Source organism: Podarcis pityusensis (assembly GCF_964106645.2).
Source record: "Podarcis pityusensis genome assembly, chromosome: 6".
Lineage (NCBI taxonomy): Eukaryota > Metazoa > Chordata > Lepidosauria > Squamata > Lacertidae > Podarcis > Podarcis pityusensis.
In genome coordinates this window covers 59,301,700-59,322,135 of record NC_138030.1, presented here as the reverse complement: position 1 = coordinate 59,322,135, position 20,436 = coordinate 59,301,700, and the positions used below count along the sequence as shown (strand labels likewise).

Genomic DNA, 20,436 nt, shown 5'->3' with positions numbered 1-20,436 from the left:
GAGCAAACACCACTGGGCAAAGTTGTCTGACTTAGTTTAAGACAGCTCTCTGTCTTCCCTACTGTGTTAAGCTTAAGTCATTTGCACCTTATTTCTAGAGACTAGATCCTGGAAAGATGTTTTGCATGCAGTATTTTACAACACCCTTACAATGTTCATGCTACGTCCAGCAGTATCACATAATCTCCACCCACCCAATATGAAATCTGTGTAGTAGCTGTAACATTTCCCCGAGCACATTGCAGGTGTGCAGACTTGAAATCTAGGTCACTACATGATCTATGTCATAAATGATTCTTTAATCTGAGCACTGTGTGAGCCTTGATAAGATTTGCTGCCTGGAATGCAAGTTTAAGGAAACAAAGGACAAAAGAAAAATCAGAATCAGACAAACCTTTTTATTTAAAAAAAATGCTGTTAATTGAGGATATGTTCTCTCTTTTCAAGGGAACTCAATAAAATAGAATACTGAAACAATGTAACATGTCTGCATGAATGAATTAGCATAACAAAGCGTTTTAAATCAGTTGCATATTAACACTTGCAGAAAAAGCCTGATTCTGCAAAATGACCCAGCCTTAGCCCTCATCATTGTGTAATTATAATTACCCCCATTACACAATTGCTCGGAAGTAGGGACATATTTCGGGCATGCTGCTAGCACCACCTCTGGGCATCCACGCCACTACAGTGAAGAAGCCAACATGTTAGTAGCTACTTACACATAGACGTATGCATGACTGGGACTCTGGTGTGACCAGGTGTTCCAAAAATTGCAATGGAGTCCGGGGTGAGCACTTGATAATGTGTACGTTATAGACACCAAGTTATAGACACCAAGTGATTGACCAAGATCACAAGATCTGCTGCTCTTCTTTGTTGATTCCAGGCAACAAGTTATCATCTGACAACATTTTCTTCTTCATCATCATCATCATCACCATCATGATCTTTTCTTTGTACCACACCCATCTGACTAGCCACTGTGGGCAGCTTTCAATAGAATATACAAAAAACATAACAGAACACCAAGCATTTAAAAGCTTCTTCGGTTTTCACGGGCTGCTAGTAAGATAGAAGTTTTGGATATGCTCATTGACTGTGAATAGATCGTTTTCTGACAGTAAGTTAAAGAAGAGAAATACATTGTTTCCATTGTCTCCTTCTGCATTTAAAAAGGAGTAAAAGTAATTGAAAATTGAAACTAACTTTATTGTTTGAACTGTGCTTAAAAGGATTGATACAAATAGAAACTGTTTCCCCCTAGAGGAAGCCTTTGAAATTGTTACAAGAGCTGAGCTGGGGGATTTTCCACCTGCAAGATAAAACTGTGAGAATCTGGGATTGACCTTGGACTGTTAAGAATGTTGACAGAAGAAGCCTTAGTGGTTGCATTATGTAAGATTAATGATTCACTGGAACAGCTTCATAAGAAGACGGATGCGAGGACTATAAAAATTGATAACTTGGAACAAAAAGTGACTAATTTGGCACAAAAAGTCAATATTAATACAGAAACTATTCAGGAATCGATACAGGGATCTAGTTTGACATGGCAAATTGAGGAGAAGGCGGGGGAGAAAGTTTTTGCTGTGGAACCTAAAGTGACACAAATGGAGAGGGAGAGAGCCCCAGCCTTACAGTTGCAATTTGATGATTATAAGTTGATGCCTTTTAAGACTGAATTTAGAGAAAGTCAGACTTTTAGGATCGGAGCCCCGCTTGGACTGGAGAAAGAAAGTTGGATAGATCCCCTTATGCAGGGGTTTATTGACCTTTGGGACCTGGACTTGGGTCAGGAGGAGACTGGAGTTGTGGGGACTGCCAGACTTGGAGGAACTTTGAAACACGACTGGAAATATCTTTTGAATTTCAGTTCTAACTATGGAGATTTGGCTGACTTGTCGAGAAGGAATAAAATCATTGTTAGATGGGAATTTCCCGGAGATCTACTTTTTAGCATCAGAGGAAGGAAAATAAGAACAAGATCAGGAGAAGACAAAGTAATGTGCATGTATAAATATGAAGAAGACTTGCAGGAGGGACCTGGAAAAGAGTTAAGAGCCTCGGACAGAAGATCACCAGGTTGATGGGCTATACGGAATTGACGGAAATGACTGGCAGAACCCGAGACCAGGGGGAAGAGACGCTGGAAGAATATTGGAAAAAGTTTAAAATCTATATATGGAAATAATGTAAAATTAATGAGTGTTAGAAAAATGTTGGAAGGGAATTATACGGCTTTAGTAGAAATATTTTAAGGAATTAAGTATAAATAAGTATTATAGTATTAATGGAAAATAAGGTTAAAATATGTTAAGATAATTACATGACAGAAAATAGAGAAAGATGGAAAGGATTTGCTGAAACAATTAATAGAAATGGAATACAAAAAGGGAGGTGAGAGGAGGTCGATGAAACAAGGGAATGAAAGAGAGGATATTGAGATGGTATGATGTGTGTTTTTTGAATTGTTTTTGCTCTTGTTTTGTTTAATGTGTTAATGTTAATGTTGCGTTCTGTATTGTTTATATATTGTACTGTATTGTTTTCTTTTTTGCTTTTCTTCTTCTGTTCTTTTTCCCCCTCTTCTTTCTTTTCTTCTTTTTGTAAGGTTTAAAAGCAATAAATATTATTTTTTTAAAAAATAAAAGCTTCTTCAGTTTCCCAAGTGCATGATTTTACACTTTTGACTTTTTGCACCCCCCAAATTCAGTGTCCCCTGCCTGCTCTTCTGCCAGAGGACAGGGCTTGCAGCCACTCCTGTTCTCTGCTCTTGGATCTAGGATACCCACCCATAACAGAGGAGAGTTGAGGATGTAGAAATCTTAGCAAGAGGGTTGTTAGTCACTTATTCCGCTTCTTTTCAATGCTATTTGACACTGTCTGTACCTCTTCCAAGACTGTTTTTATACTTCTTCAGACAGGATCTTGAACCATCAAGGTATTTCATTATAGAGACATAGTAAAAAGTTTCTTTAGCTCCTTCAGGTGTCACTGTGATCGATGGCTGTCTTTTTCACACCCAGTTTCAGTATAGATGCCACAATGAATTTTACATTCTCTGTAGGACGTTCATGATATTTGGTTGGTTGCTTCATGTTTCAAATGCCATTGTTCTATTATTATTCATAGAGTTTCAGACTTTATAGTACCTTCTGGATGAAGATGGCAAAGTACTTTACAGACGTTAAGCCTCACAATATCCCTGTTACGGTTTATAAGTAGCATCATTAAAGCTGGCTTAATTTTTCTACTCTTTTGTGAAAGCGAGTGTGGGTTATTTTACAAGTTCATGGAAAAGCTGAATTTCTGCCAAAACATTTTGAGTTCAAATCACTGCAGTCAAAGGATTGTTTGCATTTCTGCAGAGCAAGAGTTACTGTGAATTTGTTTCTTGTTTAAAACACACACAATACAAAATGTATTCAAAATACTAACTGTATATCAAAAGTGAACTTTAAGGAGAGGAGAGGACAAAAAAGAATATTTTCTTCTAAATAATTTAGATGCTTGCATGCTGCAAAAAATTCTAATAATACCAATAAACTAATTTTGCAATGGCATAGATGACAGCTCAGTTTCCCCCCTGACACACCCAATATAAGGTAGCTAAAGCATTATGCATTTGATTATTTATGAAAAGCCTCCACTATTGTGGGACATCTATCTTCGCACCCCACCCACTGTCATCAACACCCTATCTTTGAAAAAGACAGAGTACATATTCTGCAATACTTTATCCATGAAACATCTAATGTGTCAAAGTCTTTACTTTCCTAATACTTAAATTCAGCCCTGAAGAATTTTTTGATTGCCCAGGAATCTGCATATTTCTATCGCAGAAATCTAGTTCTCCCTGTGTCAGCTAAAGATATATACTGTGCAGCAGTCTCAACTCAGAAGGGACTGCCTCTTGCTTCCGGATTCTCTTGGCCATGATTGACAGCACAGATTACCCACGCTGTGGTTTGCATTGTTGATTGACAATTGGGTGGGAAGTGGGAGAGTGACTAGAAGCTGGAGCAATTCCAGTTGCTGAGTTATGATGACCGTACTGTCACTTCACATGAAGGATGTATGTCCTCTGATAGAAAACATAGCAATGGAGGAAGCTGCTGTAAGAGATAGCTATCTCATGCTCTGATAAGCATTTTGCTTCTTTCAGGAGTAATTCTTATTTTTATTTTTGCATCAGTGGAAGGCTGCTGCAGCGGGATTTACTGATGCTTTCTAATAGAATTTACTAATGTTTGTAACATTAATAGAACATGTAATAGAAACTGTGTCCAAATTGCCCCCAAATTGCCTTTGTCTACTCTTGGGAGGGTTTTGTCTTCGTGTAACCACCAATCTGACGCATGAAATGTTTGCATACTCCATTTTACAGATTCCAAGTGGTGATTTATACTAGAGGGCTGCATCTAGGAGGCCAATTTTCACCTTATGAGTAGGTGGTGGTTTTTGTTTTAGATTATCTGGTGGTTTACCCTGGTGGTAGAAAAGCAGGCTATGAATGAATGAAATGAGGCTGAGATACACAATTGTCAACTTTCTCATATTCTAACACCAACCTACAGAAGGAGGAGGTGGGCTCTTGTGGACAGACCTATAGCAGCCCCTCCAGAGAACTAAGACTCTCCTTTTTTGCCCATTTTATACAGTTTATAGGATAAGATCCAATGTAGCATGAACAAGCAGCTGATTATACAACAAGATTTCTATTTCTCCCCCTTCTTACAGCCCCCTGCTTACCCCCCCCCCCCAAATCTGATCCAGGGGGTTGAGGGGCCCTTTGGAGGAGATTTTGGGGTGAGGGACTTGGATGGGGAAGAAGAGAAATTGAAAGCCCTGTTGCACAAGCAAGCAAACACCATTGGAAGTTAGCCATATTTTTTTAGCTGAGATGAGAAGGATTTAGTACTAAAGAAAATAAACATGCTGCTTCTTTTTTTTTTTTTAAGGAAGCTGAATTGATCTGTGTATATTTTTAATATACAGTGACTGGAGCCCTGACACGATGGTGGATGACTAAACAAATTTCCTGTGTAAAAGTGAAGAAAAGAGCATCCAACGCAGCCCCAAAATAAGCATTCATCTTTGTCACTGACTAACAGGAGTGTGAACAGATTTGATGGGATTTCATCTGCAAAATGTGCTTTTGGAGGTAGGCCAAGATGCATCCCAAAATATAAATAAATCTAGCTCCTTTAGACGTGTGGGCAGTTAGAGCAGAGAAATAAACTGACAGCAGCATTAGTGGGCACCATTACACTATATACACCCACACAGAACAGATTAAGCTTCGGATTTTCTTCACCATGTTAAGTCCTACCTTGTTTGCTCACTAGCAGTCTTAATATATGTGAGAGCCTGTTGAAATCCACAACTTGGTCTAAGCATACATTTTAATCAGAATGGGAAAACGAAGGTGTTGTTATGGCTGTAGGATATGGGATGTTATCACGATTTGTCATCTTTCTGTGGTGAGCTCAAAGAGGCTATGCTGTTCTGCTGGGGCTCAGGACTTGCAGGGAATGTGGAAGCAATGAACAGGTCAAGTCCAATCAAAGTACAGTCTCTCTAAGCAGGTCAAGACCTTGGGCAGCTCCTAGCTGTCCCTGCTGGCTGAGCTTTAGGAGATATTATTCTATCAGGCAAGTGTGTGCTGACAAAGCTACATTAAATTCTTCTTAATGTCACTGCCGAGAGCTAGGAACACCTGAGGCCTTATGTAGGGTTTGCATGGTCTATCCAGCAAGTGGCCCCACCTGTTTGCAGAAATGGCCAAGTTTATTTAAAGGGCCCTTTGATTCTGCCAGTGTAAATTTCTATGCTGGGAAAAGGATGGGGAAGTTATTTCAGGACTTGTCCTCTGAGCTGAGTGTGCTGGTCCCGGGGGTTAAACAAGAGGCAAGTTCCAAGTCCTGTCCGTGGTCGATGAAGCAATATGAAGGCAGTCCATAAAAGTCGAAGCTGGGTGCAGGGCAGGGTTCAGGCAGGAACTGACCACCATCAACGTTGCTCCCGCAACTTGGGACTGGGGCTGGCTGGCTTTTATCTGCCCCGAGGCATAGGGCGGCCCCAATCCTCAGGTGACTTGCCTCTCCTGGCCTGGAGGTGAGCACTCCTCCTGCGGGAACTAAGTTCCCTCCGCCTCTCTGCCCTGAGCCTCTGCAGCTCAGGAGAGGCTGGAGGGTTATCGGACCCAGAGGCAACCCCAGCTTCCTCTGAGGGGGCTGAGAGTGGAGCACCTGCAGGCAGTGGGTCCTCCATCGCCTCAGGAGTCAGAGCAGACTCAGCTGGTGCCTGCCCCTGAGGATCCAGCACAGGTGAGGACCCTTCAGGGTCATGCCCCAACCCCGGCTCAGCTGGTTCTGGAGGCAGGGGATCCTGTGTAGGCTGGGATTCCTCAGGTTCAGCTTCTGAATCCGAATACCAGGCCATCACACTGAGGAAGGTGGGACAGCTTTGTTCTCAGGCTGGGAGAACCTAGCAGGAGGTGTCAAGAGTATAGTCTCCCCATGAGTGGACCAACCTAAATTTCCTCCTCATTTTGTTGCTTTGGGAAGTATGAATGTCCAGCTTCTGAGGTCACGACTGAGGTCTCTGTCTGCACTTCCCCAGCTCCCAGCATGTATAACAGAATACATTTTCTCTGGAAAGCAATGGTCCTGCAAATTTTATGGAAGCCTGTTCCAGGCTGCTCCAGACAGACTCCAGGCATATCTAAGCCAAGCAGGCTCTATGAAGCACTCCAAACTGAAACAGGGACCTTTGAAGTGATTTCAGAGCTATTTATCTGTAATTTGGCTAGGAACACCTTTCTCATGTATTGTGTCTTCATGCAATTGTCCACAAAACAGTTGGGGAGAAGAAGTGAACCTTGTTTTAACCCCTCCCAAACTGTATGGGCTGCCCATTCAGGAAAACCACTAGAAAACGCTATATAATAGACATTGGAAAATTTGTTTATGTATTTGCTGTTTATTATTCAATGTCTATAAACACAAGGAAGTTGCTTAGGACCTCAGATTGGTTGTGTATTCTGCTTACTGTTCTGTTGATTGGTTTGTAAGGATTCAAAATTAAGTTAAACAAAGAAAGTATCCAAAGTGTACATCAGAATAACCTTTTGAAAATTAATTTCTAGCATTTTATATCTGTGCACTGAGCTGTATATTTAGAATGATGGGGAAAGGGTGGCATTCAGTGACCTGACTAATATTTCCATCAGCTGCAGCCAGCATGGCTAGTGGTCAGGAATGATGGAAGATGTAGCCCAGCAACATCCGTTGAGCTGCAGGTTCCCTGTCCCCCTGCCACATATACTCATCTAATAGCAAATAGAATTAAAAGCATTCTGAAGAAAGTTGAAAAGCAGATGGTTGCGGTTGACGTTTCATGCTGCTCTCGGTTTTCTGCTATATTATTTCTCCTTTGTTAAATTGGTGTCTTGCAGCCAATTTAAGATAAGCGGAAGAATGATCAAAGATCATTCCGTGCCTGAAAACCACTTCAGATCTGTTATAGGACATGTGGGTCAGCCCACCGGCACTAAAATGATGCACTGTATCACTTGCTGAAAAACTGATTTGCAATGATTTTAACAGGAAGGGTGTATGGAAGTGTAATCTGTTTTGAGGAATAGGATGTAGCAAGGTTCTATCCTTTTAATATACCAAGCTCTCGAAAACATGGCAAGGAATTAACATTTGGAACACATATTAGGCACAATATATCTTTCACAGCAGGAAGTTATACTGCAATCCTCCTATGCACACTTACCTGGGACTAAGTCCCATTGAACTCAGTGGGACTTCTGTCACTTGTGCTTTATTCAAGATTACAACATCAATAGTAAATTGATGTTTACAACCCATATGTTCCTCTTGCACATCCTTTTTATTCCAATCCAATTATGTTGCTGCTGCTCAAGTGATGATTTATTCCATGGCCAATCACTAAAGTTAGTTTTTTTTGTGGGGGGGGACCTACTTGGTAGGCAGCTAACAGGGCTATAGATCTAGAAATTATTCAGCCAGTTTACAGCCCTATAAATGCATACACAGTCCATTTTTGGGGAGTGCTGGTGGTGATTAGAAACATGTGCAGCCCCACAGATTTGCAGCGAAAGGTATTGTTTACAGTAGGGTTCCCAATGGTTTTGGTGCTGGGGTAGATCTGGAAATCCAAGAAGCTGTCATGGGCATCACAATAGACCTGCTTCAGAAAAGAAACTGGTGAAATAACAAAAGAAGGCAGTCTCCCAGAAGAAATTAGGAGTGGCAGGAGGTTTTTGCAGATGCCAAGAGGGTTTTCTGAAGGTGCTATGGTGCCCATGGGCGCTATGTTGAGCACCCCAGGTATATGGCTACTACAGACATTAAATACTTTTTTTCAGATACAGTGGTACCTTGCAAGACGAATGCCTCTCAAGACGAAAAACTCGGAAGACGAAAGAGTTTTTCATTTTTTTAGTTGCTTCGCGAGACGAATTTCCCTATGGGCTTGCTTCGCAAGACGGAAACGTCTTGCAAGTTTGTTTCCTTTTTCTTAAAACCGTTACAGTAATACAGGGTGCATTGCTTGAAGAGGTGCAGTTGCGACTTGACTTCGGGGAGCAACTCATAGTGTGGTAGCCTTTTTTGAGGTTTTTGAAGATTTTTTTGAAAAAATTGAAACCGTGCTTCGCAAGACGAAAAAACTCGCAAGACGAAAAAACTCGCGGAACAAATTAATTTCGTCTTGCGAGGCACCACTGTATGAGCCATGCTTTTAGAATCTAAATACAAATTGGATTTCCTTTACCAGATTGGAGAAGTCAACATTGTTTAAGAAATCTGTTCTAAAATACCTTGAAGACTTGTTTGTTGTTGTGTTTTCCAACTGAGTTGAATGGAAAGTAAAAGGTTTGAATTCAGGATGGAGTGTTCCAACTCGAGCCTTTTTTGCATTAGGAATGCTAGTTGGTTGGGTACAGCAAATTTCTTTTGCAGGGTGTGTGTGTGTCCCAGGAGCAACAACAAAAGGAAAACAAGAACCAGAATTCATCACGATGAGCCCTGGAACTAGAAATAATGCACCTGCCAAAGCAGATGGATGGCAGGCAGTCCACATAGATATTAAATATGATTTCTCCCTGTTCTCCACATTCATAGAAACATGTCCCTGTTTATAATACTCAGAATAGTAGTGTGTGTTTCAGGCCCTACTCCGTTTTATGTTTTTCTTGTATTTATTTACTCCCTCCTACATGTACTATACTGGAACAATGCCAACACAGGTTCATTTCTTACTTTAAAAAGAATTCAGGGATGGCAAAAAGTAACAATTGCAGAGAATAAAAATTTCCAAATATTTATAGAATCGCTTTTGCCTCACTCCCATGACTGTGCATTTCTCCACCTTCAAATAATAGCTTGTTATCTTGCTGTATGGGGGAAGGAGCACAGAGTGGCTCTGCTATATAAAGCCAGCTCAAGACAGATTGCTGCCTGAAGTGTTAGAAAAAATGGCAGCCTCTCCCATTCCATGTAAAGGTGCTGGCCAGACTGGAATGCTGCTTCAGTGGTGGTGAGGGGACAATGGAATGTACTCCATGCATTTATTCCATTAATTCATGAATTTACACTTGTACAATGGTACTTCCCATCCTTTCTCCTCCCCCTGTTTACCCTGCATCCTCATGAAGTCTGCTACAGAGAGCTGGGGGAACCCCTAAGAATAGATTTAGAGGAGACACAGAGGTGGAGAGGGAGGAAAGTTCCATTGCACAAGCAGAAATCCTTTTGTTGGTGGAATGAGTCGCTTAGCACTACTTTGGATACAACCCAGTGCCTTATACCAAACCTATGAGCAGCTCACACCCACACCATACAGTTAAAGCAGCCTATACCACTTTGTAGCTCTCCTAGCACCCTTAACAAATTATAGATCCATTATTATTATTATTATTATTATTATTATTATTATTAGGGGGGGGGAGCCATTACTATTAAAGTGGCATAAAACTGTTTTAAATATATTGTGTATATGTGACTTTATGAGATGCAGGTCAAGCCCTGTGGCTCTGTCCTCCAACATCTTATTGCTGCCTCTGCTGCCTCAGGTAGCCACTTCAATTTGCCCAGTGAAGCAGAAGAAGAACAATTCTTTTTAGCAGGAGTGCCCTCTTGTGAGAAGTTAGTTCTTCTATTACTGGAACCTGAGAGGAAACTCCTTATAATTTAATCAAGACACTCTGATTCACTGGAAGGGCTCTGCCTTTGTTCCCTCAAAAATAGCCTGTAGTGCTGTGTATAAGCAAAGAACAATTTTACAAACACTGCATTACCACATGAAATCAATAAAATAAATTACTGTTTTCAGCTACGAGATATTCCTACTCATTACAGAGTGTTAAGGAATTCAGCTGTTTACAAAACCAGATGAAGGAAATACAGTAGAAAGAGAAGAGGTAATTCCTCAGTCGTGAGGAAGGTGAAAAAGAATACAAAGCATAGGGTGGAATCCAGTTGGTGTTGCTCTGCTGATGGAAAAGATCTGAAGATGGAATGAAAGGGGACAATTTCCCACAATCCCTGCTCCCCATCCTCTAAAACAGAGTGGGGTGTGTGGAGGATTATGGGAAGGGAGAGGGAATATTCTTATGAGCAGCTAGAGGGAGGGTACAAACTATGGGTGCATGGCCTGAGGGCCACATTGACTCTTGACAAACCTTCTGGCACATGACAGAAGCAGGTCTATGGCTGTAAGTGTTGTTTTATTTGCATTACAACTTGAAACCAATAAAATAAGCAACTGTTTTCAGTTATGAGGCATTCCTAGTTGTGCCAGAGTGTTAAGGAATGCAGCTATCTATCAAATTTAGCACCATGGGATTGCGATTTGGATTTTCTACTTCAGGCACCAAAATGTCTGATAATAAAAAAGGCATTCTACAAAATGATGTGTGTGCCAGATTTTTTGGGCGCTTTGCCATGGAGCCATTTCAGGCTCTTTCCTTTTTGACCTTAATTGAACAATTTGTTTGTGTGTGTGTGTGTCTTGTTTGTAGCTGGACTACGCAGCATGAATTAGCACATAGGCACACACACATTAACGCCTGAAAGCCTGTCTCCCAAAGCATCTAATAATTCTGAATCCAGTTTTTCTTTTGAAAGGAAGCCGTGCTATTTGTTTGTACTTTGGATATACCACACAATATATTTATTATTTATGGTACTCCACATCATTAAATATATATATAATGGTGGTATACAATGGAATCACTGAAACATCATAAAAGTATCAACCCAGAAGACAGAGAATAAATGACCAATTTTGAATTGAATCAATTCTCTAAAAAGTCTGAAAAGACGCCTTGCTCTACAAATGAGCAAACCTGGCCATTGGTGGTAATGATGAAAGGGAACAATTTAAATATATAATTAAACAAGTTCTTAAGTGTGCAGTTTGTGTGTTTGTGCCTGTTTTCCGGTACATTACAGGATCCCTGGTCTGTGATTGGGAAAAGGTCTTGTAAATGAGACATAAAGATGCTTATTGCTGAAAATCTGGTACAGAGATGTTTATTCGTGAATGCTAAACATACAAGTATAAACTATTAAGTCTATGTGACTGCATGCTTAAGGATGGTTGTGACTACTTGGGTGTAGATAATGTTGTTGCTTTCATTGTAGAAAAACACACACCTTATTTTTGTGAATGTACCGTATTTTTTCGTCTATAAGACACTCCCATGTATAAGACGCCCCCTATTTTTGGGGACTCCAAATTAAGAAAACATGCCTCAGCACTACCCGTGTATAAGACGAGCCCCGATTTTAAACCGAATTTTTTGGTAAAAAAAACCTAGTCTTATACACGGAAAAATACGGTAAATGCCAAAATACCAACCTGGGATTTGCTCAATATTGTTCCATTTTCATATGTATGGCTAGCTAGTCACTTCTATTTCATTTTGTGGGTTTAACTATGGCTACGTAAGCTTTAAAGGTAAAGGTAAAGGTACCCCTGCCCGTACGGGCCAGTCGTGTCCGACTCTAGGGTTGTGCGCCCATCTCACTTAAGAGGCCGGGGGCCAGCGCTGTCCGGAGACACTTCCGGGTCACGTGGCCAGCGTGACAAAGCTGCTCTGGCGAGCCAGCACCAGCGCAGCACACGGAAACGCCGTTTACCTTCCTGCTAGAAAGCGGTACCTATTTATCTACTTGCCCTTAGGGGTGCTTTTGAACTGCTAGGTGGGCAGGAGCTGGGACCGAAAGACGGGAGCTCACCCCGCTGCGGGGATTCGAACCGCTGACCATGCGATCGGCAAGTCCTAGGCACTGAGGTTTTACCCACAGCACCACCCGCGTCCCGCCCGTAAGCTTTACCTTTTCTCTAAGGTAAGTTTTTTCTTTCTTGTGGCTGTTAACTATTGCTTGCCATCTGGGGGGTTTAACGTGTTGTATTTCTGAGTCTTCTGTTGCTCTACGGATAATATTTTTGAAGGCAAGATTATAGGCTGGAAGCTGTGGAAAACTCTGCAGTATGCAGTCTTCCCTTATTCACAGTTTTTAGATGTGGATTTAAGCCTTTAACTGCTATGGTGGGTCATCTCAGTGGAGCAGTGGGAGGCATTAGTTGAGTTTCAACAGATCTTTCCTTGGAACAGATTGTTGGATGCTGCAGTGAACTGCTAATTCCTTTTCTCTTTGTTTACAGCAGGGCATAACAGATCCCAGCAGCTGCAGGCCTTGCTTAAGTCAGTCTGAGCAAGAGAAGAGCACCTTGCAGAAATTTAGAAATACAACTCCTGAAAATTGATGACAGGTTACTGGGTGTCACTGTACTGGGTGTCACTGTTCCTTGACACTTACAATTTGGAACTTATATCAACCATAAAACCAGCCCTCACCATTTTTCAAAAGGTCTACCTGTATCTTCTACCATCTTCTTGGGAGCTGCAAAGCTTCTATATATCAGTTTTTTCCTTCCTGAGTCACCAAGAAGTGGCTCATACCATGGGCTATTTTAGATTTTAGCACCTGGATTTATGAGGGAAGGGGGAAATGTCTGTTGTTGTGTTAGGTGTCTTCTCTTCGCCTCAATCTATTTATTGTTGAACTCTCTTTTGCAAGGCATTGTTGATTTAGATGCTCTCTTTCTTGCTTTCTCTCTAATTTTCACTTTTCGTGCTCCTGTGCCCTTGTTGATGCTATTGCTCAAGTGAGATTTGCTGGCTATGTGGCCACCTTTGGTCCAGCCAGCACCTTCTGTCACTCCATCAGCAACTCTCAATAATTTTCAAAGAAGCCTTACTGGAAAATAATAGTTCCTGAGGCTCTGCCTTGCCATCTTTTGTCTAGGCTCTGACCTTCTTGCAGAATAGGTCATCAGGGTTTGAAACATAATGGAAACATGCTAAGGGAAGTGCTATTGTCCGATGATGTGGTGTCAGGTTTCATTTAGCACTTATTACCATTCCCATTTGAGCTACTGTAGCTGAGCGATGCTCGCTGGTAAAGTCGAGTTGCAGAACAGATTATCCAATACCTGACAAATTTTAACTGGAAGTGTATCTACCATAATAGCACCTGTCTCTTGCTTTCCTGAGGTCTTTCTTCTTACCTTGAGCTAATTGGCAGGGAATTGTCATTGTTCTTCAAATTTTTCAAAAGGAGAAGGGATTTCTCCTATGCGGTATGTGTTGATTATGAACAAAAATTGGTAACAATTTTCCACGGGTGGCAGTGACTAAGGGGAAATCAATTTACACCTATGTGCTTAGTATAAGGGAGCTCTTAGTATCTAGTCCTGCTACACAGCTGATTAAGTGCAAATGCTGAGCTATATGAAAGCATTAATGTAAGCTATGAGAAATGGCTCATGATAGTGCATGTCTCTTATTCTGGATATAGCAGAGTAAAAGTCATTTTGCCTTGTGGAAGAATAAAGAATAAAGAGCTCCATTAGTCATTTCCATCTTTGGACAAATAATTAACTGTTTCCTTGTTACATAAGGAACTGGAACCCCCCCCCAAAAAACACCACTCAATCTCACGGCAACCAACTAAAAAAAACCAACCCACTCTGGGGGTCCCCCACTCAACCTCTCTCACTACCAAGGGAATATAATAGACAAACAGAAAGAGAACCTACCCAAATGACGCTGATATAAAAACCCCACATACACACTAAGAATATGTTTACCACTTCTCCCCCTTCTCACATTCCCTCTTTTCCTTCCCTGACCTTCTTCTGTATACAACACTAATGTCTCACATCTTATGTAACTGATATATAGAAAAAACTTTACAGCCTGAGAAATATATATATATATTTAAAAATAAGCAACTGAAAATGTTAAGTCTATACCACATAAGTAGAGGGCAGCTCCTGGTTATCCCTCTGCTGAAATGAATGAGCCCATGGATGGTTCCATTGAAACTGATGGTTCCATTTTAGGTAGTTATTACTTAAGTTACTACACTGATGTTTCTTCATTTATCTGTTTTGCTTCTATGCAACCAATATTATCAGAAATTATTCACATGTATATTTTCCCTAGACTAATATATTCAAGGTTATGTCTGGGCAAGTGCTTATTTTGCCTATGTGTGCAACAATTTATGATAGCTTGTTTAATTATTGTTATTATCTTCATCATTAATATTTTCAGACTGTCCTTCAACAAAAGTTCTCAGGGTGGTATATAAAAACACATTAAAATACAGCGTAAACCCACCAATTAAAATCATGACATTATCCAGCTCATGAATCAATTACAAAAAAGTATCAATACAGAATTTGTAGGGATCAGAAGCAGGCCATTTATGGTTGACATTATCTTTTGTGTTTCTTGTAACAGCATTTTATTTGTTTCTAAATGTCACCTTTCAAAACATAAGTTTTCTCGAGGCCACTTACAATCATTATCACAGACACACAAAACCCACACCAAAATAAAGCCAATATCTAATGTTTTTAGAGCTGAAATGCTTCTTAATGCTTCCTATACCAGCCCAACCATCTAAGTAAACTACTGAAACAGCATAAGCAATTTAAAACAATGCCTAGGAACTCATTTGCGAAGTGACCTTGAATGTACAAACCTTCTGATCAAAACCGTTATGAGGTATGTGTAAACAAGGCTGAATCCAACTCTTCCTTCCTAAAGACCATGGGGACCAGAGAGATTTAAAAATGCAAGTTTATTTGCTCTTTTCTTTCCAACCGATATGCACTTATTCCCAGTTCCAAGGGATAGAGATCCTGGGAGTACTTGTGGAACATTGCCCATCTTTTAATGATCACATCAGAGCTTTTGCCAGGCTGACATTTGATTACCTCAGAACAGTGTAACTCTGCATTAGCACCTCTCGCAAATGGATGTTGGATGGCTTATCCATGTATTTGCAACATCCCAGCTGTATTACTGCAAGCTTCTCTGGAGGTTTTCCAGAAGGGAGCACCCAGCCAGCTATTGTGCACAAAGGATTCCTGTTCCGACTCAGGAATGTGTCTAAATCACTTTGCATGTGGTGACTTTTCAAATGGTTTTTGTGCATTTTTCTCCCTCAGAAAGTGACTATGTGGTGCAGCAGATTGCCTCTATCATCCTTCATCTCTGGAAATGTAAGCTTCACTCTGGCTTAGGGTTACAAATAAAATGATCTGGGTAATTCGTGAATGGATGCTAGCAGTACAAAAGAGCCACACATCTTAGCACGCTGTCATGGTTGGAAGTCTTGGTGTTGAAAGGAATTGATGATAGACTAGGAGATGGAAGGCAGTTGACCCTATGTGAAGCTAGGAGAATTGCATAGCAACAGGTATGGGAAAACAACTTAATCACCCCAAAGCAGAACCTTCCCAATATACCTCATCTAGTCCTTAGTATGCCCCTGAATAATACTTGCTGCTGGGGAAAAACAGAAGAGAGGGATTGCCCTCACATTTTCTGGTTGTGGGGTTCTCATAGCCACCTGGTTGGTAACTGGGGGAAATGGGATGCTGAAAAAAATAGGCATTTGGTGTTATCTAGCAGGGGTCTTCTTATGAACGCTGCATGCATACTTTGGGAGTACAATGGAGCCTCTTACTTTGTATGCTGAATGTGTTGATGCAGTGAGGTGGGGTATGGCTGCTGGATATGGAGGAAATAGGGTTAGCCTGAATACCCCTAAGACATCCCTCACACATTCCTTCAATGTTTGTGTCTGGGTGGTGGTGTTCGAAACCCCTACCCCATGCTGTTGCCATGGTGGCTCACAGTGGGAAGGCTGGGCAAGGAGATCTGAATGCTATATTTGGACAACTGAGAAATTCAGATAACTTTGTTACTACAGGCGTTTCATCACCTCACTGCTAGCAATGCTTAGACTACAGCTCCATTCCAGCTTAAAAAAAAATGACATTAACTGCACCATTACAGCATGCAGTCATGTCTGAAATTATTGAAAAAAGATAACAAGTATATTGCATTCTAATCTAATTATCTAAATCATTTAAATTATTTATAAGGGCCGCTTCGAGTCTTTGTTCTAAAAGGTCTTTATAGACTGCACATAATTTAGTGTTCACACAGTTGAGACTCAGAGGAAACTTAAACAGTTCTCTTCTCTCTCCCCCCCTTTTAATGCTCTGCAAAAGAAAAGAAACTCCACTAATTGACAGCTTAATTGCCCCTATAACTGTTGATTCTTAACCTTATTCCAAATACGATTTGAGTAAAGAGAACAATTCAGCACAATGTTCCATGTGCAACTGGTTTTGTGAAGCTGCCATAGTAACAAGGACAGAATCTGAAAGTGCTTTTCTTCTGAAGGCAAACCTTGATCTTTTATGGACATTAGGCGTGATGGAGCCAGAAACAAAGTGCTTGCAGTCGGATTGGTTTAGCTCCCCCAAGAGAATTCTCGTTGCTGCTTGCTTGGCACGAAGAAATGAATTTTCACTGAAAGTTTCAGACACTGTGTGTTTCCTTTTAATGCTTCCAGTAGGAGTCAGCAGGTTTTGTGTGTGAACATTTATCATTCCTTATTAAATTTCTTAGTCGCCTTTTTCAATAAACGCCCGAGGCGACTTACAGAAAATATAAAGTACACAAAAAATTGAAACACAATTGAGGAGGTTGAAGGTGGGAGAGATGTTCTGTCAGGTAGGTAAAGGTAAAAGGTAAATGATGCCTGGATGGTTAAGTCCAGTCACAGGTGGCTATGGGGTGAGGTGCTCAACTCACTTCAGGCTGAGGGAGCTGCCATTCATTCACAGACAGCTTTCTGGGTTATGTGACTAAACTTCTTCTATTTCAGCAGAACACAGTGACGGAACCAGAGCACATGGAAATGCCGTTTACCTTCCCACCACAATGGTACCTGTTTATCTACTTTCACTGGTGTGTTTTTGAACTGCTAGGTTGGCAGAAGCTGGGACAGAGCAACGGGAGCTCACCCCATCACGCAGATTCGAACTGTCGACCTCCTGATCAGCAAGCCCAAGAGGCTCAGTGTAAGGCTTTATAAGACCATTTTTTTGAATTGGGCCTGTAAATATATGAGCAGCCAGTGCCCCTGGGCCAGAATAGGTGGTCTATGGTCCCATTATCTGGTTTACATTATTCTGGAAACTGTGTTCTGCACTAACTGCAGTCACTAAATAATTTTCAAAGAATAATTGCCATTCCCTCACTTTGGAAAGAACCTTTTGGAGTTCCTTGTGATTCTTCTTGGTTTTTACCATGCTGAACAATTTGGGGGGTCTTCAGCAAACTTGATCATCTCACTGTTTATCTCTAACTCTAGATTATTTATGAACAAGTTTAAAAACCCCAGTCCTTGTACAGATCCCACTTCTTACATGCCTCAACTTTGAGAACTGTTGATTTATTTATACTTTCTGCTTTTTCTTCTTTATCCAGTCCAAGCACACAATGTCTGTTGGATCACTCCCATCCACTCTAAGAATTCTAAATGGCACTGTGAAGAGCATCACAATGGAGATAATCTGCTATTGTTATCTTTTCTCATTGTCATATAACTGAAAAACAAAGCTGGGGATCCTAAAAATGAGACACCAGGTTGGTTTTGCCTCCTAAAGTGTAACTCTCCTGAAAATGTATTGGGACCCCCAGATGGAGATATCTGTTACCATCTCTATTGACAAAGATTGTTGCATTGAAAGCATGGATGCTAGATAAGAATATCCAACATGGAGATTCTAGTAGTGTCTTTTGATTATGCAGTGGGCCATTGTTAGAATTGGACAAACATTTATTATCCAATCCCAGATATTTTGCATATATTTAGGCAAGCTTTGACTGAGAAAGTGAATGATTATCTTTGTCAAACCATTTTTAATTTAGATAAAAGATGCAGGGAAAATCGGTAGCTACCATAAACTCCAAAAGATAAAAGAAAAGATATATAAATATAGAGCAAAGTACTCCTTCACCACCAGCCATTTTGATCTCACAGAATTTCAAAGTTAAGCTTCATTGGACTTTAAAATATTAATAAACGTGTTTGAAGTTTAAAGGTGGCAGATTCCAAAAGGCAGTTTAAGAATTTACATCATATGTCTGGAAACAGCTAGACACAAGGACAACTCGCTGAGTTGCCTTTTGCTTGCTTCTAATAAAACATTATCTGTTGTGAACACATGTTTATCCTGGTGAACTTTCTTTTAGCTTGACAATATTCACCATACAGGGTGTGAGGTACTGGAAAATAATTTTAAGGTGCAACAGTGTAAAATTTGCATGCAGCAACGTCTAAAATGTCCTGTTCCACTCAGGATGAGATGTGCCCATTATTCTTCACATCAAGCCCATTATCCATAATTCGTTCTAATTGAATGCATTTACAAATGCCATTTCAACATGTTTTAGTCCATAGGTCTAGCTACACATTATATTAATGGTATCACTTGCAAATGTGGTATTGTGCTCCTCCACCTTAATTACAGGCATAAGGGGCAATGTTCATTAGGAAAATAAGGTTTAACCTTTCCTTTCCTCATGATCACAATGTATAGGACTGTTTTCTCCCCTAGGCCTAAATACAGTGTGTCAAATAAGAGTTTTGATCTCAACTTCTGTGTGTGTTTGTGTGTAACCTCCCCTTCTGATGCACTGTGTTTCCAGTGAACATTGTTGTGGTCATGGCTGTAACTGAATAGAAAACAAAACATAGCAAGTGACGCAATTAGTATCATGTGTTGTTAGCCAAGAGAGTTAACAAAGTTTTAACTTACAGATAAGGTTGCATGTGCACAAGAAATAGGGGAAATACAGAGCTTCTCATGTTACTGTGTTGTGTTTCTTTCCAAGTGTAAAACAACATCTTGCCTGTCAAACAGAGGGAAATTCCTTTACTGTAGTTAGAATAGGAAGCTATCTTGTGCAGCCCCACCATCTCTTCTAAGCAGAAAAAAGTAATCTGAGATCTAGGAGGTTTCAAGCAAACCAAGGTCTAAAGCACTTTTTCTCAAGTGACAAAACTGACAAAAACTTAATGAGCTTTGCTGCTGTACAAGTGTTCTCGCTCTAGTTGCCTACTTGCAGCATGGAAGCCCAAAGTGGTGCAAAATGGGCCCAAAGTGGTGCAAAATGGCTTCAAAGCGGACAGAAAACATTCAGCATGACACTTAAGCAGTGGGCATAATCAGCAGTGAAGTCAGAGATGAACTTATGCGCTTGAATGAACAGTAGGAGCTCAATTTAATGTATATTTCATAAAGATTTAGCTATGCTAAGGAATGTTTCAAATCAAGGTTGTCCCTCATTCTGGCCCTTAAGTAAAAGAGACTTAAAGATGGTGACAGTGTCCGCTCCATGCCAGCAGCACCAGGAGGCTTCTATTGGTTTTAAAAGTGTATTATGCTTTATTTCTTGGTGTCTATTTCTGTAAAATGCTTTGGGAAGCATTTTGTTTGAAAAACGGTCTATACATTTTAAGAAACGAAGTGACATTCTCTGCTCTGAAAATGAATGCATTAGCATCTTGTGGATGTATGTTCAAAAGCACTTCTACTACACTTAAATGTTATGTTTGTTTGTGTCCTTGCTTTCAATAGTGCAGAACAGGGCCAGCCCAGGATGTTTAGCCACTTCAGGAAAACAGAAAATGTTGCCCCCTATGGTGTTGACAGGGGAGGAGGAAGGGGTGGGTGGTGGGTGTGGTCCACCCCGGGTGTCACCACTGAGGGGGGTGACAAAATGCCGGGCGGCACTCACCGCAGGGCCTGCAGCGCACCCGAGCCACGCGTCTCTCCTGGGAGAGACATGGTGGCTTGGGCGCACACAGGCTCCGCACTGCCCAAATGTTCCGCCCACTGCCTCTCCCTTAGCCGTAGGGTGACTGAGTGGGAGGCAGGCAGGCAGACTCTGGAGGCCCTGCAGTGCACCCCACCCCTATGGGCAGCTTGCCCTGTGTCTGGGCGTGCCGC

At 41.0% G+C, this 20,436-nt stretch overlaps 1 protein-coding gene across 1 annotated transcript in view; it reads left to right on the top strand.

The window, feature by feature from the left end:
• DAB1 (DAB adaptor protein 1) overlaps positions 1 to 20,436 on the top strand; it is a 644,236-nt gene that overhangs the window by 37,314 nt on the left and 586,486 nt on the right. The window contains exons 7-9 of the mRNA XM_081011790.1: positions 5,002 to 5,167; positions 17,407 to 17,499; positions 17,909 to 18,067. The gene's annotated coding sequence lies outside the window, so the exon portion shown is untranslated. The remainder of the gene's footprint in view (positions 1 to 5,001; positions 5,168 to 17,406; positions 17,500 to 17,908; positions 18,068 to 20,436) is intronic.